At 32.4% G+C, this 19773-nt stretch overlaps 1 protein-coding gene across 1 annotated transcript in view; it reads right to left on the bottom strand.

Moving 5' to 3' along the window:
- LOC127704260 (uncharacterized) overlaps nt 1-19773 on the bottom strand; it is a 34229-nt gene that overhangs the window by 11753 nt on the left and 2703 nt on the right. Inside the window, exon 2 of the mRNA XM_052208229.1 lies at nt 6968-7018. The gene's annotated coding sequence lies outside the window, so the exon portion shown is untranslated. The remainder of the gene's footprint in view (nt 1-6967; nt 7019-19773) is intronic.

Below are 19773 nucleotides of genomic sequence, written 5' to 3'. Positions count from 1 at the left end.
GTTACGAACAGAATTATCCATAAGTTCCTTTAAGGACGAAATCGCTAGACTTTTCACATATAAGTTAGTTATTTTTCACCTGTGAATGGCCATGGAAGTACTACTTGGATATGAATAAAATCAGTATTATTTTTAGGTAAGTTTATTTTAAAGATTTTGTAGAAATGAGGCGGTAGTCAATTACCAATCACAACAGCAACAAAAGTAAGTTCTTTTTAAGATATCACAAGCTTCAATCAACTAAAGTGCATCAATTGCTAGAATAATTTGTTTTTAATGATTAATTTAAAAATTAGATGTGGTATGATTGCAAAAGAGACAATTATCCAGCAGAGACCAAATAACGTAGATGTAAGCAACTATGGATAACCGTACGACATTCGACCATGAGCAAATTCTAAACAGTCTAGTCTGGTCACGCATTTCTTTCACGATCAAAATGATGCGTTGCCTGATCTTTCTCGATCATTTTTGATTAAAATTAACAAAATCCTTCTTTTAGAAAAAACAATCTTAACTTTTTCAAGGAAAACATAAACCTATATTACTGTACTATCTGACACACAAAATATTTTGTTTCAAATATATCATGATTTATTGCAATGTGACCATTACAAATCTAAAACTTGTGTTTTTTTAATGATTCACACAGGGTTATGTCTCGCCTTTTGTGTTCTCTTAAAAAGTACTGCTTTTTTCATTACCTTAAATTTTTTTCTGCGATTTGATAATACAAATAATATTTTCACAGATTTTGGAGTTGAATTGTATTTAATTGCTTTCACGATCCGATACGAGATCTTTCACGATCCAATCTCAATGCTTGAACATGCACTGTTTCTTATTCTTTCACGATCTTTTTTCTCGATATACGGATGACACCCGTGGTATAACCGTTCACGAAATTATTCTTTTTATGAAGGAATAACAAATCATGCACATTTCTACCAAGGTTTATGATCAAAGTATTGATCGTCTGCATTGTCTGTTTTCATATCACGTGGTACGATTTTTTAGCGTCCCTTGATCAATTTCAAATATGGAAAACATCGATTGTTTTGTAGAAGAAACGGTACTTGATATTAAAATTTAAGTTAAATATATTTGTATGGCTTACAAAATTATAAGCCTGTTATCGTTGATGAGTTTCCCCCCAAGGAAACCGTAAATAAAACTGATGACGTATATGTGCATATTACCCCTATATTTTATTTTTAGCCTATGCGGCTATGTTTGTTGGCCAGCTTGATCAGTAGACACGTTTTTAAACTATATACCGCGGGTATGATTGTGGCCAAGTTTGGTTCAATTTAGCCCAGTTGTTTCAGGGGAGCTGCTTTCTGTAAACGTTAACGGGCTATATCCGTCGTCGTCCGCCCAGTGATGGCAAAAGCCCACCTGTCCCATAGACTGGCCCTTTGGAGCAGGTGAGCTTAAATATACATGCTACCACTTCGTTCCCCTATGCAACCACAAGATCTTTAGTCTAAATATACTTACGTATATGCGCGAATGAGTAAAGACATGTAAACAACTCTCCTGATAAATTGGGATAAAGGAATGGAAAACTTACATAATAGAGTCCAAAACTTGGCAGAACTTAAAAATAATGTGTTGAGAACTGAATGGTCAGTAAAATTTTCTGTTATATTTCATATCATTGATAAAATGAACGGTCAAGCGGTCAATCGGGCAGGTAAAGGCAAGGACAATATGGCCGCCTCCACGAATATAAACAATGACGAAGTAAATAACAGTGCATGTTCACAACAAATTCCTCCATCTCAAACACTAGTAATTCCAACCACAAACAAAAAAAGGTGTAAACCGGAAAGTCCAGATCAACTACCTGCCAAACAAAAACAAGAATCTCGACAAATGCGACGTCGTAACTCCTTTGAAGACCGTAGTGTACTCGGTTCCAAAAGGAGCGCAGCAAAGAAGATTAGTGCTATTGCTGAGAGAGTCTTGGAGGCTCTAAGAAGTAATGACGTCCTAAACCAAGTCATACCTATACTATCTAATAAAATAAGTGAGTCAATCTCGTCCTTGACAGATGACAAAATTCAAACTAGTGTTGATGAACATATCAAACCATTAAATGAAAAAAATCAAGAACAGAGAGAGATAATTGAAAAAATAAACAAAAAATCTTTATTCAGTTCATAAAAATAGATAAGCTAGAGCGTTCAGTTCACAAACAGGCAATAATTGTAGAGGAACAAAATAAAGAAATTGATTTGCTATATCAAAAAGTTGCAAAACTAGAAGAGAGGATGGAAAACCAGGAACAATACTCTAGGAGAACAAGTTTAAGATTTAATAAAATATATGTTCCAGTAGATGAACGAGGTCGTACACAACATCCAGTCAATACAGATGAGTTGGTTTTAAATGTATGCAACAACAACACGCCTGGTTAACCATCAAATCTTAACCAAATGGTTAAGCGAGAAAAATGTTTACTGGCACTTCCTGTCGGGCTTTTCTGGTACAAAATATAAAAAAATATAGATAGGGTAGGTAGACTTTTCATCAATTTATTGTCAATCTGTAAATATTTTGTTAAATAGGAGAATGTCATGCCATAGATAACAAAATGAGAGCTTGTCTCGTTCATTACTCTCAACCTGATATACTTTATAACATATTCAGCTTAACAAAACTATATTCTTAAAAAATAGAAAAAAAAACTGTTATTATACGTTCATAGTGACGAAGAAGAACACTTATATACTGATATATACGTAACGTATTGATGAACTCACCGTCGTTTTGTCAAAAACTAACTGAGCTGGCTGCACTTACCTGCGGGAGAAAAGTCATTCCGATGTCATTTAAAATTATATTAGTCCGAGTAATGAACGAGACAAGCTCTCATTTTGTTATCTATGGCATGACATTCTCCTATTTAACAAAATATTTACAGATTGGCAATAAATTGATGAAAATTCATCCTTTCTTTATTTTTAATATTTTGTACCAGAAAAGCTCAGCAGGAAGTGCCAGTAAACTTTTTTCTCGCTTAACCATTTGGTTGAAATTTGATGGTTTACCAGGCGTGAACAAACTCGGGCTTAATCTAACTTTAAAAGATATTATTAGTTACATAGTGTGCTAGTGACCTAATACGGTATATATGGGGTCAGTAAATTCCATATGTGGTGAGAGCGAAGCTCGAATCCCCATATGGAATTTACTGACCCCATATATACCGTATTAGGTCACTAGCACACTATGTAACGAATTTATCTTACCGACTATCTTAACGTGTGAAATTTAGACTAGTGACCTATCAAATGAGCAAGTCTTCAATACTGTTAGCATTAAGAAACTACTTCCATTGATCCTACAAAAACAGATACCAACAATAACAACTTGTTAGGTTTAAATGTGTTTTATGAATTAATTTCAATCTTAATCATCACACTCTTCGTCTGTTGAAACCTTTACGATTTTTTCTCAGTACCGTTTTGTTTTTATAAAGGGACGTAACACCACTACTAACCGTGTATGAAATAAGCCCCGCCTCCCTAATATCCCTCCACTTCAAAATATAATAAAAGATGAAAGTCTAGATGATATTGTCTATGAGGACAATGAGAAATGCGAACTTTTGAACAAATATTTTAGTTTAATTTCTTCATTAGAAGAAGAAAACGTTCCTCTACCAAATGTTGTAAAAAAACTGAAACTATTTTAAATGACATCACTATAAATCTAAACGAAATTGTTGATGTTATTTAGATTCTAAATCCAAACAAGGCATCGGGACCTGATGTAATAAGTCATAAGATGTTAAAAATTTGTCATGAAAAGATAGCCATACTCCTTCAAATAATGTTTAATGAATCCCTTAAGCAGTCAAAATATCCATCAAGCTGGAAAATTTCCAGTGTTATCGCTACATTCAAAAAGGGGGATAGCTGCCTTCCCTCTAATTATCGCCCAATATCATTAATAAGTTGTGTGGGAAAGGTTATGGAACGAGAAGTATATAAACATGTGTGTAGCCATTTACGAAGACACAAAAACTTATTTTTGAATACCAGTCTGGATTTAAAATTTCAACTACTCATTAGTTGATAGAAATGTACAATTGTATTATCAATTCACTGGAAAAAAAGGAGACGGATTGTTATGTTTTTTGTGATTTTTCTAAGGCGTTCGATAAGGTTTTACACAAATTAAAATCCTGTGGAATTCAAGGTAACTTACATAAATGGTTCCATAGCTATCTCAATGAAAGAAAACAAAGGGTAATAATCAAACAGTCCTGTTCCTCTCAAAGATCAGTTTTAGCCGGTGTCACCCAAGGGTCGGTCCTAGGACCTCTTCTTTTCATCATTTATATAAACGATATTGCCGAGAATCTATTATCACTTATTAGGCTCTTTGCCGATGACACTTCTCTCAGTTTTTCGAGTGATGATAGATTGCAAATACAAACTGTAATCGATCATGACCTGAAAATCCTAGATGAATGGTCAAAAAGATGGCTCATGTCATTCAATCCAGATAAAACAGAAATTATGCTTTTCTCGAATATCGAAGGACCAAATATGAATTTTACGTTTAATGGGCAAGATATTCCATTCACCGATTACCACAAACACCTTGGAGTTACACAAAGTAACGATGCAAAATGGAATAAGCACATCGATAACATTGTACTTAGTGTATCAAAACATATAAATACATTACGTAAGCTAAAATACAAACTTAGAAAAATCATACTTAGTATATATACGACCGATTTTTGAATATGCCAGTGAAGATTGGGATAACTGTGGAATTTGTAATACTAACAAACTAGAAAAATTGCAACTTGTAGCTGCAAGAATTGTAAATGGCTTACATATTTTTCTAAATAAAAATAATATTTATAGAGAAATTGGATGGGAATATCTTCAAGACCGTCGCAGAAGAAGAAAACTGCAAATGCTTTACAACGCGTATAACGGAAAAGCCCCTAATTATCTTTGTGAATTGATTCCGCCATCGATACAAAGTACAATTGAAAACCAATTTTTCAGAGAACAATTGAAGGTCTTTCCACATCAATTTTATAAATTATTTAAGATAAGCTACTTTCGGTTTACTCAAAGTTACTATTGGCGTCAGAGCATAGGTTTCTTCGTACTGATTCAATAAATAAATGTTTCTATATATTTTTGCCTGAAATAAGGGACATAATTGTCAGCTTCCGGTTTAAAAAATAGCACTTCCGGTCTCACATGATAGCTTTATTTACACTGATTCCAAAAACATATGGTTTCTATATACTTTTACTGTAATAAGGGAGATATTAGGTACTTCAGTTTCATTTAAGGTCACTTCCGGTCTCAAATGATAGGTTTATGTATGCGTATTTAAAAAATATAAAGTTTCTAGGTATTTTCCCATGAAATAAGTGCAAAAATGATTACTTCCGGTTTACTCAAGGTCACTTTCGGTTGATATTTTTCAAGGTCACATGTCAACCAACAGTTTGCAAAAGACCCCATGGCTTTATCATGTACCAAGTTGGAGTAATAATCAATTAACCTTAAATTGAATCATTTCAGGTCCAATAACTCTTATAAGATGTCATTGGATTGTTTCAGACCAAATGTATCATATCTCAATCACAATTAGGCAAACATTTTGCACTAGTTCTTTTATATATATCTTTATAGTTTTCTATTCTTTGGACCAAGGAGCTCAAATCAACAGACCATAGGTCTCTATCACTTATTATTTACCAGTTACAAATGCATATCACTTATTTCAAATGCATTAGGGGGAATAACTCTCATATGGAATCTTCGTATAGCTTCCGTCAAAATTGGATAAAAAATCCGGAGGATATAGCGAGCAATTTGGTAAAATAAATTTGTCGCTTTCTTCTTCGGTTACGGAGGAGATTTCATAACAGAGAAAACAGTGTTTGGGGAGATAATTCTTACAATAAAAAGTCTTCGACTAAACAGGGTCAGTCTCAAAAGCGCAATAACTATTCGATATCATATGCAAAAAATCTAAGCGACATCTTGCAAAACCACAAAACAGGTTTTGAAATTTGGCGGAAGAAGAAAAAAAATAATCAGAACAAATACAATAGGTCTTTCCACAGAAAAGTGGAAAGACCTAACTACATATCATTTAAGAAATGGTGATGATATTATGTTACCTTTTTGTAGACTTTCGATATGTAGTGACTCGTTTATCCCATCACCTATTAGGCAATGGAATAGATTGGACATATCCGTGCGAAAAACAGAAACTTTATCAAAATTTAAAAATAAATTAAAAAAGAGTTCTACAGTAGGTAATAAAACGGTGCCTAGTTACTATGCATTTGGTCCAAGAAACCTCAATATTATTTTAACGCAATTTAGATGTTCAGCTACATTTCTTAATTATGATCTCTTTCAAATAAATATTGTATCAGATCCATCTTTTCGCTGTGGGTTTCCCCACGAAGATTCGAATCATTTCTTCTTTTAATGTCCTTTATATACAAATTTACGTCACATTCTTAGGAATAGTCTTAGTTGGTTACCAGATGACCTTGTGTTGGATCTAAAGATTTTAACATCTGGTAGTATAAATCTGACAAATAAGCAAAACAAAGAAATATTTAGAAATGTTTTTGGTTATATAAAAAAGACCAAAAGGTTCCTTGTTTAATCATGTGTATAAGCTGAATGTAGTGATCCACACACACACACTCATGCATATTTATTTTTCCCTTCTTCCTATCTTCCCTTTTTTCTATACTGTTTCTTAATATATCATTAAAATTACAGATTTTTTATTATATATTGTGTAATAATAAATTTGATATTTGCATGCTATGAAATTATATTGTTTAATATTGTATCTTAGAAGAAGACGATCTAAGTTGGACTAACTTGTGTCTAATCCTTTTTGTGAGTTTTTTTTTGCAAATAAAATATGTTTATTTAAACTTTAAACTACTTACGTATAAGTCAAAGCGTCTTTTTGTTTGTAATGTTTGAACAACCGAAATATCCTGAAAGACAAAAAAAAAGTTGTCATTACCCCGTGACAAGCGGAAATAAAAACTAAGTAAATTGTTTGCAACGTAGTAAACCGCTTTTTACATAGCACAATATACAAAATATTAAAAGGTCACAGGAAAGAAGTACTCAATGTAATATGATTAGCCGAAAGAAAGCACTTCAAAAGAATACATTCAGTATGTACGATTTAATTTTATCCGGGTTCCTACGACAAAATATTTTCAAAATGAAGGACAGCAGTCAAAAGAGTCGTGCCTTTGATGTTTTCGTCAATGAGATTGTTTTCCGTGACATTCGAAACTCGACAATTTCAATGTCTAAACTAGATTAGTTTACTCTGATCCCCTGTATGACTTGTACCTGAATCACTTCCGGTTAGTCATTTTCCTGGTTGAGACGCTCGTAGATGAAAGTCAGGTTGTGGGTATGACTTGACTGATGATGCCTGCCGATAAGGCACTTACCATTCATCTTTTTTTGGGGGAATGCATGTTTTTCTCTTTCTCGCGACACACAATTGTGTTAATATCTGACCAAAACAAACTTATGTTTTGTTTTGTTTCAATAACATGCATGCACTTTTTGAACTGTTTCAAATCTATTTTTCCTATTATTGTGCATTGACGTATAATATTTGTACTGACACTAGTATACTTCTTTCACATACGTCCCGTCCATTTTTCAAATGCAGCAAGTCTCAACTGGAAAAATAAAAATGTAGCTGCATTGCATTTATCTGACAGTTTTATAAAAAATAATCTTGATGATTGCTATATGCAATAATGTCATATCTTATTCATAATGGCAAATGTATGAATTATCGATTATATAAAACCAAACGTAGATATCATTTCTTGTTTTAATCTGGGACATACTATATTGACAGTTAGTATAATAGTCCCAGTTTTAATACAGTGTGTTGGCGTTCTGTCTCTGTGACGTATATTCCACAACACCTTTTAGTCAGACCATTTAAGTAACATAATTTAGATAAAATATTCTGATTTACCTATAGAAATTACTTTCATTTCTTGTTTTAATACAGTTGTGAAGCGTTCTGTTTCTGTAACATATATTCCACAACACCTTTTCAGAGCTTTTAGTAATATAATTTAGAAAATTTGTAATCGATTGTCTGAAAAAAAACTTTAAAATAGATCAATTTTAGGATTCTTTGTATTGTAGCAACGCAAAACTTCCATGCTAGTTTGACGGTCCTTCTCACAAAATAATGAAGAAATGAAATACAAATTTAAAAAATGCTTCTTAAAAATATAATTGTACCCTGTTGACATATATTCTACCCTTAATTCATATAATTTAGAAAAGAATTCGGACTTAACAGTGGTCGGTTTTCATTTAAGACGCATAAATCATAAACGTCTTATAGATAGAACAGAAATACATGTATACTTGATTATCAAAATATCAAGCGAAATACAAGATACATCGGATGTAATGAGAAATTCTATTGTATACATGTGTAAGCGTTTGTAAGCACTACTTCTTTGTGAACCATGTCAAACAGATTGATTCAAGTACTAAATCAAACTTTTACCTATAACTGTCTCGCCTGCAGGGGACGACAGTCGCGAATTTAAGGCGAGACAAAGCGATGCAGTTTAAATTTTTAAAAATACAGTCTGCAGTCAAGTCAAGACTTCAATAACTTTGTCAACCCTTAAATGAATTTAAGGAAACTCGGAAAGAAGCTTTAAAATGAGTGATCGAGAGATAGCATCTAAAGCAAAATTTTAAATATATGATTTTTCATTTTCCAGAGCTTTACTGAGTTAGACTTTTTGCAGTAAACGTTAACATGATTAAGATTCAGTCAGGGTTAACGTTTTCTAGATATCAATAACTTTGTCATACCTTCCGATGGAATTTTACGAAACTTAGATTCTTCATGATCAAGAAATAGCAGAGCAAATATTTTGAATATCTAATTAACTTTGATTTGGAGTCTACTTTTAGATAACAGTCTTGTGTTAATGACTTTAAAACTTAAAAGACATTGTCAATCCGTCATGGAATTTTACAAAACTTGGACAGAGGCGTCTTCCTATTCTGGAGATTGCTGAGCAAAATATAGATTTTCTGTTTCATTGCTCTAAATTTGACTGAAAAATTAACATAATTTCATGGCAGTCGACAACATTTATTTGCAGCAGCAGTCGCAGACGATAGCTTTAGGGGCCGCTGATTCATAGGTGGTCGCCCCTGTAGAAATCACTTTATCTCTCTATACGTCAACACTTCTATGTCGTACGATCAGTCAAGATTGGCTCAGCCGATTTGCATAGTTCTTATGCGTGTAGTGTTAAACCTGTAAAAGGAAGGTCCCTTTCGTATTTTGTGAAATTTTGACAAAAACTGTAGCATCACAAATTTTGAGAGTGCTGGAATTTGAAAAAAAAAATATTTATTTGTATCTTATGATCTGCTTTTTAAAAATCGATCTCAATGTCAAAGCTAGGGATTTTTGTTATTTGTTATGGGGGATTGACCCCAAATACTTAGTAATTGTTAAAAAATCACATATTTGGAGCAACATCTTTTTGTGTCTGTCGGCACTTCTATATTGACGATAAGTCCGGATTTTCGCAACCGCGAAGTTTTAATATTTACTAAAAGAAGGTGGGGGAACTTTGGACAAAAATTGTGGTATAAACTAAGTTTTTGTTAAAAAACAAAAACCAAATACGAGAAATTATTTTATGTGCTTGAATTACATCAAATTTGAGTTACATGTATTATACATAGGTTATATAATACCCCTTCCCACGTCTTGTGTTAATAACAATTTGATAATCGATGTCAAAAATTGGTTTTCGGAATAATTGGGTGGGGGGGGGGGGGTTGCAGGGGAAATTTGAGGTAAAAAACAAAACATCCTTTTGTGCTAGAAGTTCAATGCAAATTAATATATAGGTTGTGTATTATAAGTTATTCCAAATTATTTGCAGGAGCCAAAAATACAAACATTGTGGTATAAACTTACTATTTATTAAAAACTCACAAATTTTGAGATACGCCTTTTAATGCTAGGATTTGCACCAAAACTGCAAATGCGTATAATATGCGATTCGAAATTGGTTTTCGTTTATTGTTTAGTACATTAATTAGACCGTTAGTTTTCTCGTTTGAATTGTTTACATTTGTTATTTCGGGGCCTTTTATAGCTTACTATACGGTTTGGGATTTGCTCATTGTTGACGGCCGTACGGTGACCTATAGTTGTTAACTTCGACATCATTTGGCCTCTTGTTGGAGAGTTTCCTCATTGGCAATGATACCACATCTTCTTATTTTTATATAATATTCATTCAAATTCATTCCTAGTGTCAAAATTTTGATAAAAACTTAGTTTTTATAAAACAATTATAAATTTGAAGAAACATCTGTTTTTGAAAGGATTTCAATGAAATCGATACTATATATATCCTACATCAGTAGTTAATTAGAGATGCATGTGTGAAGTTTTATGAAACACAAGCTGTGTTCACATTGGAGCTGAGATTTTAAGTGAAAAAACTTACCATCAACGGAGAGGGCGTTTTTAGGATATTAAAATTTAGCCATTTTAGCAAAATTGAAAAAGAGCACAGTCCATTTAAGCAGCTTTTAAAATTCTACGTCCAGGAAGGAAGCGTACAGGAAAAATTAATGTCTATGGTTACACTTCTGTAAATTAAAATTACATAGTTGGAATTACTTTTTATTTTACCTAATGAAGTAACCATAATTGTTTCAAGAGGATAATATTAGGAAAAAATATGTATTCTTTATCGTCATCAAAGTAGAAACAAAAACAGAATAAAGTACGGCCATGAAAGCCAGGAAAGCCGTACGTGTGCCTATGATTGCTTACATCCACTTCATTTGAACTCTGGTGGATCGTTGTCAAATTGACAAGCATACCATATCTCCTTGCTTCTTATTAATCTTATAAAAACAAAGACAGTTAAAGAGGCACTAGATGTCAAATTCATGTTCACCGATTTGACTCAAATTCTCATATTTGATTTATAAAAAAGTAAAACATTTACCAAATTATGAAAAGTCTAAAATAAACAGTTTACCGGGCATGGGCTCAATAATATGTAGCTTCGTTTCGTGTGTACTTTAGTCTAGACGCCATCTAATTAACTGTCGAGTTGACCCCCGAAGACCTCCGATTGCCATATAAGCGATATAAACATAAATATAGATATAAACAGATATCAGACTCGTGCATTTGGTTTTCTACGTCTGTTTAATTTCATATTATAGATTTAAAATATATGTTAATCATCGGTTTTACCTGTATTAGAATGATTTTTTTTGTGGATCGAATCAGTCAATCAAATGATTTACCTTTGTTTCACTTTCAATGTTGACATTCTTTTCCTTTAAATAATTGAACACGCACAATGCATGCGGTATCCATCTCTAGCTAAGGGGTTAAATTGAAGTTCACATGAATACGGATTCGATGAGGTCGAATTATTCACTTGCAAGTGATTAATTCATCATCAAATGTTTCTTAGCTTATTTTGACAAAATTGAACCATACTGGCTGCTAAAAGCGATATATTATTTCACTATTTCACTTTCATTAATGATTGAACAAAAAAAAATCATATTTTATATTTTTTATATATCTCGTAGCTAGTGCCCCTTTAACTCTGGAAATTTAGACGAAATTCAAAAGGCACCCTTTTGGGTGTGTTACATAAGAGACATATAACACGGAATTATATGTCTCCGGTTAAATGCAAAAACATATCGAAACAATTGATAATGACTATGCGTTTGAGTCCTTAAACTTATTCTATAAATATAAAACGACTGGAGGACACTGAGTGATATTCTTTGGCGTGAGGAGATGACTTTCTATTGATTTAAAACTTATGGCCATTGCAATTTAAAAAAAATGATATTTGATATTCCTGGATGTTTGGCATAAACACTATTGTAAATTGCTTCCGGTAAGTGGTTTGCGAGAATAGATTAGCAATTGTTTAAGTACTTATAAAACCAGGAAGATAAATATTATTTAGATATGATTATTTTACCAAACTAGAGAATCGTTTGTAATTTTTTTGGAAAATGTGTGAGTTTTCCAAGGGAATCCTGTGTCGACTACCCTATCCAAAAAATATATTTAAAAATTGCAAAGTCAGTTATTTTCTTTTTGGTACATGTATGTAAAAAATAAATCAGATTAAAAGTTAAAGTAGCAGGTGCACCACTTCGTGTCCCATCTATAGAAGAATCATTGCAAGTTTTTGGGAATTCCGTACATTCATTTTCAAGGAGTGGCGGCAATCTGTATTCATAAGCCAATTTAGAGGGTCTAATTGACATAGGCCTACAGCGTGTTTGGCGACAAAATAGGTGATACAAAGACGTTTGTATCTATTAGCAAAAAAAAAAACCAGCTTAGTACAAATTATTTTTCTTAATTTAACTCAATATCCGGACAGAACGGACAGGCGATTGCAAAAACAGCATTTTTTTAATTGCGTACTGGACATGAACTATACTGCATTGGCCCTGTTAATCCTGATTCCTTCAGTCTGTCACATAACCATATAAAACCAACAAAACAACAAAACAACAACTTCATTTTATTTTGGCTTATTTACAAAAGGACAAGCTAGAAATGAAAAAGTGAGATTTGTTTGAACAAGTATAAAGTTGAGCTTTCAAACTTTTTCACTCCAAAAACTTGGTTGGAGTTTGTTGTCTGTAGTATAAATAAATTAAGATCAATCATATCTTGAATATGATAGCCAATGACCAAACCATATAAACCAGTTTGAATGGTTATTAAAAAATAGCTTTAGTTTGGGATTATCAAATAAGAATACAGCTTAGAATTTTAACTATTTTAAAACTGGCTACACAAACAAATAATCTTGATCAATTTCATTAAATTTCTTCAGATTTGCATTTCGACTTTAGCCAGAAAACTAACTTTAATTTGAAAAACTGCACCTGAGAATTGAACATCCAGAGGGTGACTTCTATTTATAATGATGTTATGTTATCTTTCGGGAGAGAGAGGGATCGGAGATAGACAAATGATTCTTTTAGCAAGAATATTTTGCCCTACATTGAACAGCAGTTACATTAACAATCCATCATCAGTTTCTATATCTTATACAACAACAAAAAATAGGTAAAACCATGCATCTTTATTTAACAATTATCTGATCTTTCATGCCAATCAGGCATTTAGGTTCACGATTGCATTTCTTTTTTTTTAAAGAAAGCAAGTTGTTCAATTGATTTATCGGTTTTCTTGTTTTTATTTGACGTTAAGGTGGCTATATTGGTAGGACGGCTATATAATATTATATTGGTTGGACGATTAGATTAGTGTTTAACAATTTTAAACGGAGAATGTCAAAGAACTTATACCCTGGATAGATTAGCTCAAATCAAGTTAGTAATCCGGATTTTCATCTAAACGGTGGTTATGTTTGTAATATAACGCTATCGGATAACAGTCATTCAGCGGCTTTCCTCGAGGAAATAAGCAATTAAGCCAAGTGAACGGAAATACATGTACTTGTCAACTACAGTATCAGAACACCAACAGGATCTAATTCAGTAATAAACATTCGTCAATACAATTTGGTAATTTTAGGCAAAACTCAATTTCATGAAGAAAAAAAACTTATTCTAAAATAAAAAATAAAAAACGAAAAGGAAAAAACAAACAATTAAAATGTTGGTGTTGCTGATTGCATGTTATTGCAATTTTTCAATAATTTCCTTGTTACGAACTACTTTAAAGAAACTTTATTTTCTGAAACTTTAATAACACTTAGTAAAAATTGTTTTCAGACATTATTTTCTTGATAAAGGGGTCATATATATCTTTAAATGTAAATATTTGTAGTAATAAAATATTTCAATATATTGATCAGTCAGAGATATAACTGAATCACCCTGGAAAAATCAATGAGATAAAAGTAAAATGAAATTGAAGGAACTTCATTGTAAGGAGAAAAAATAGATTAAAGGAGCCCGTGTTGCTCTCCAGTAATATATGCATAATATCAACTCAGTCTGAGTAATACATGTATGGAAACACTGTGTTCTTCGTTTGATAATCGAGTATGCGAAGAAACCTTTGAATATTGACACCGTTGTGATGTCTTGGAACAAGTTTAAATAAATAAGAAGATGTGGTATGAGTGCCAATGGGACAACTCTCCATCCAAGTCACAATGTATAAAAAGTAAACAATAATAGGTCAAAGTACGGCCCTCAACACGGAGCCTTGGCTCACACCGAACAGCAAGCTATAAAGGGTCCCACAATGACTAGTGTAAAACAATTCAAACAGGAAAACCAACGGTCTAATCTATATAAAAAACGAGAAACGAGAAACACCTATGAACCACACCAACAAACGACTACTTACTAGTTGTTTCAAAGGAATATCAATTTAGTGTAGTATCAAAAAAAATCCCATGCAAAAATAACCTTCCAATATCAATTCCCAAATATTACGTAATTAAAGAGCATTAATAACCCAAAATTCCGAAAAGTTGTGCCAAAATTCGGTTAAGGCAATCAAAACCTGGGGGTAGAAAATCATTTCAAAAAGAATTATATAATGAAAATTAATCATAATGCTACTTAATATGTTTATATGTTTTATTTGAAGTAACGTTGGCTATATTGATTGGAGGGCTAGGGCCATAAATGACCGTTCCTTAGTAAATTGCATTAGACTAGTAAACAAAATGATGTCGTTCAATTTTTTATAAAACTACCTCGTGTTTTTCATTAATAAATGTGACTTTCCCTGTTTATGATAAAAGTTTGTATATTTAGCTCAAGTGGTAATTCCTTTTGTCTATTTTTCTTCTTATTGTGCAATTTTCGTCATGAACAGACCAACTCCGATCATGTAATCTTTATCAAACAATTTTCAGGAGTTAACCTTGGTTAAATCAGAGACATATTTTCCATTCACAACCAACGATCTTAACATTGCTTCGGTGATCCACCCATTTGAAGTTGCAGCGACTGAAATATTGTTTATATCAATCTCTTTCATATGTTTCAATTTCATAAAAATGGAAGTTTATTGTAAGTATTAATGATCTTAGAAATATATATATTATATATGTAACAGCTGTTATGGTATATATAAATCTTTAATCCTTAGAAATATTAAATAAATCCAGAGAGAGAATGAAAATAATACTATATAAATTGTATACGTCCGAAGCCCCTCTGGATTTACCTTCATCACGATCATTTAAAGCCAAAGGCAAAAAAAGTCAAGGCCCGTATGCATAAAGCTACTTAAGTTAAGATTTTTTTCCGAACGGACGGATTTTTCTACATGTCCTACGATAAATGAGTACTACAAATGGATATCTTAACTTAAGTGGTGTTATGCATATCAGCCCAGAACTATATAACCAAATGGAGGCTAAATTCAAAATTCAGGATGATTTTTATAGTTTTTATTATTGGCACAGTAATTTGAATGAAAAATAAATAGAATGATGCATAGAACGGATAACTGGAATCAAAGAAAATATTGGACAGTACAACAGATATCACCAGTTTATTTTGACATTTTATAATTGCTTTACATCTTCTTAGTCTATTTCTGGTACATCAGATACGATAAGGTTTTTGCATGAGTATTAAGGAACATTGTCACAAGTAGATTTATATTTTGCAAGTAATAATATTCACCAGTATTCATGCAATAATCCTTTTATTGTATTGCAAAGCAATAAAAAACTCTTTGGAATACATTTTGTCACAAATTGAATTGTAATATGATAGAATATTGATTTCGTTACGTTCTGTAGGAATTATTACGTTGCTATGCAATAATAGTGATTGTTTTATTTTTATATATTATTGTAAACTTTCATTTTGAAAATAATGTTTTAGTGAATATTTTCAAATAAAGATATTTGTACATATTAAAGGAAAAATTAACACCAATATATTAGTAATCTTATTGAGACTATTCTCTATAAATCATTATTGGCATAGACTATTCTCTATAAATCATTATTGGCATAGTGTTTTGACAACATGGTCTCCAAATACAAAATAAGTGATCGCATCGTGCAAAATATTGAGGCAGGAGTCTGTAAAGGATCGTTTAATTCACAACCACATCACATTATTGGCATGTGATGGTGGTTTTGAGTCTAATAGAATGGAAATATATGGAAAAATTAATATTTGATCTTACCTTGTCAAGACGCATACACATGTGACTTTTATATACTATGTGTGTGAAAATTGATAACCCACTTTAGTTGGATTACTGAACGATTTCTATTCTCGTAAAATGTAAATATCTTTATCTCATTGACTGATTTTACAATCTCATTAGTATATTTTGTACAGAAGCGTGTACGGACCTAGAGGGTTGTATTGCTTAATGAGGAAAATCTCGGTCTAAATATAATGTTGCGTACGATGGCCGAAGTGAGCCGACAAAAATACTATTTAAAACTTGTATAGTACTCTGTACAAAAAGTTTGTACGTAGTACTATCTTGTTGTTTTACTTCCGGATAAAAAGATAGTACTCTGTACAGAAAGTTTGTACATAGTACTATCTTGTTGTTTTACTTCTGGATAAAAAGATAGTTCTCTGTACAGAAAGTTGGTACATAGTACAACAAGTTGTTTTACTTCTGGATAAATAGATAGAGCCTTTGTTGAGCTCACATTGAGCCACCCAATGTGAGCTCAACAAAAGCACGTAGCTAAGAGAATCACCCAATGTGAACCTAAAAAATACTCTGTACAGAAAGTTATAGATATAGGGACGATAGAAAGTTACAGATATAGGGACGATGGATTCATAATATATGATGGAACATCAGATGAAATTACAGAATTATTGCGTATTCATTAAGGAAAAAATCTGTTAATCAAAGAAAATATCGTGATATTCATTTCGACTATTATATCATTATAGTACACCAATTTTCGACTATATATCATTATACGAGTGTTGTCCGTAAAGTTCGTGGACAGGCTGAAGTCTGCGTAAAAATAGCATTTCAGGTAAAGTCTTTTTGCATATTTGTAATCCTGAACTATATCCTATTTCGGTTATATCAATATTTGTCCAATTTTAAATGCGAAATAATAACACTTACTTCATATAAATAAAAGCAATAGGGACCCGGAGCACGGCGAAAATATCACATAACATGCAGGCTGGTGTTTTCATATTTTTGTTATTTTAAGTTTCAAAATCCGCCAAAAAATACATGAAACTTACATTGTGACGTCGACAATAGTCTTGACGTTACACCTGCTAAATTTGAATGGTCAAAATTTCGAAATGGCGGAGAAATCTCGATTTGAAGCATTGAATCCAGAATCGGCATCACTGAATAAAAGGAAATTTACGGAAAAGGTGGAGTAGCGAGCGGTTATAAAGTTTTGTGTAGACATCGGAAAAACGCCAACAGAAACACACAAATTCTTAAAACAGTCTGAGAAACATAGCAAAGTTAGTCGTTCATTGGTATTCAAGTGGCACAAAAGGTTTGGGGACGGAAGAGACAATTTGGAAGACGATGAGCGGGAAGGTAGGCCATCTTTCAGGCAATCAGATGCGATAAAAGATGAAGTTCTGAACGTTATCAACAGTGACCGGCGACTAACAGTTCGCGAAGTTGCAGACAAATGTGACATTTTTAAGACTACAGCGCACCACATTTTAGCAAATGATTTAAATATGAATCGAGTATGTGCTAGAGCTAGATGGGTACCGCGACTTCTTACAGCAGAACATTTAACAAAAAGAATGTCATTGTCAAATCAATTTATTAAAAAAGTTTCTCGTGGTGGCATACGATTTCTAGACAGAATAATTACAACCGACGAAAACTGGTTTCATTACTACGATCCGGAAACTAAACAACAGTCAAGTCAGTGGAAAAAATGTAACTCACCGCCACCAAAGAAGGCAAAGATAACCAAATAAATGGGAAAGAATATGTCCATTCTCTTCATGGACCGAAAAGGAATATTAGTCCGTTTATTTTGTACTTTCAGGTACTGAGGCGAGATTTGGTTCAAACGCCCTAATTTAGCAGCCAACATAGAGCAAGTGATATTACACCAAGACAATACACCGGCCCACACTTCTCTAAAAACTCATCTAGAAATTGATTTATTTGGATTCGAATGTCTCAAACATCCTCCGTATAGCCCTGACTTAGCGCCAATGGATTTTGCGGTATTCCCGCATATCAAATCTTTTCTCCGTGGACAAAGATTCGACGATTTACCTGAACTAAGACAGGAAGTAATGAACATAATCTTAAAAATGAAAACAGAACAGTTTGAGAAAATATTTGATGACTGGTTAAAAAATGTGTTGCTTTGAAAGGAGACTACGTTGAGAAAAGTTAAAATGTTGACGTCGTCGAACGTCGGAAATATTTGTTTGGGTGCTCCGGGTGAGAGTTTCTTAGATTTTTAAATTGATGAAAATACGATTATTTAAGCAGGTACTGAAATAAAATTTTGTACACTTAATCAGTAAATCATGAAATTAGTTATATACTTGTTTTATTTATTTCGGACAGTTAAATAATATTTTATTGAGATTGTCCTCAAACTTTACGGACAACCGTCGTAGTACACCGATGTAACGTTACTTTATTATTTTTTTTTATTAAGGTCCATATATGTTATTTATTTGTTCTGTCATTTGTGTATTTTTTTTTAATTTAGAGCCAAAAGATGATTTAGGAAATACCTATGATCACGGGGGTGCTAGTGCAGTACCTTCAATATAATACTTAGATATTGAATTTAAAGATTAATTGTCTCCTTAAAATCCTAGTTTCTTGAATTTTAAAACATTTAAATATCTTTTTATTTGTTAAAAAATTTAACAAGAAGGACATTTTCAACCGAAAACAAAAATGTTGTAAATAAAGCTGTATTGTCTTTCGGATACAAATTTATTCATTTTGGTTGACATAACTGTCCTTCGAATACAAAATTTTACAAAAACATGTAAAATTTGCAATTTTGTATGAAACGCATTCAACTGCAACATGTTGCGCTAATAAATTGTTTTGATTTTAATGAAGAAGTAAATTTGTGAAACGCCATTTCATGTACATGTATATGATACTCTTTAATATTCAATTTCCACTAGGATTTGACAACTTATATATTTTACCCTGTGAGGAACACTCAGGGTGAAAACAAGTTGGCCATATACTACTTTTGAACTTAAACTTTCCATGGTTCAGTTAAATAGTGAAATACAACGACCTCAGAATGTACCCATGTATAAAATTGTTTTGCTAGCTCACTGAATTGAGGTTTTATGGAGAAAACATAGCACACAGACGTACACGTACAAACTAAAGCGAAACAATATCTGGAAGGGAAAAGTAACAGAAAATAAATGTTTAAATTAGTGTTTAAATAGGTAGGGGGAAGGACCTTCCAATATATACATGAACAAGGGGAGGAAGAGATGCGACAGTCAGTAATTAAACAAATGCACTATATAACATAATATTTGTCATGAAGGCATAATTAGCATAGTACAGTAACATACATTAATTTAGACAAACACAATAAGGATTAGATTACACACAGTTTGAAGAAGCATTACTCTCTCTCTCTCTCTCTCTCTCTCTCTCTCTCTCTCTCTCTCTCTCTGCAAGGATAGATAAGATTTTTTTAAATTCCAATTCTGAAAGGGCCCATGAAGA

This window comes from Mytilus californianus, unplaced genomic scaffold, assembly GCF_021869535.1.
Source record: "Mytilus californianus isolate M0D057914Y unplaced genomic scaffold, xbMytCali1.0.p SCAF_6, whole genome shotgun sequence".
NCBI classification, from domain to species: domain Eukaryota; kingdom Metazoa; phylum Mollusca; class Bivalvia; order Mytilida; family Mytilidae; genus Mytilus; species Mytilus californianus.
The sequence above is the reverse complement of the archived record's forward strand: the minus strand, read 5'-3'. Positions and strand labels throughout refer to the sequence as shown.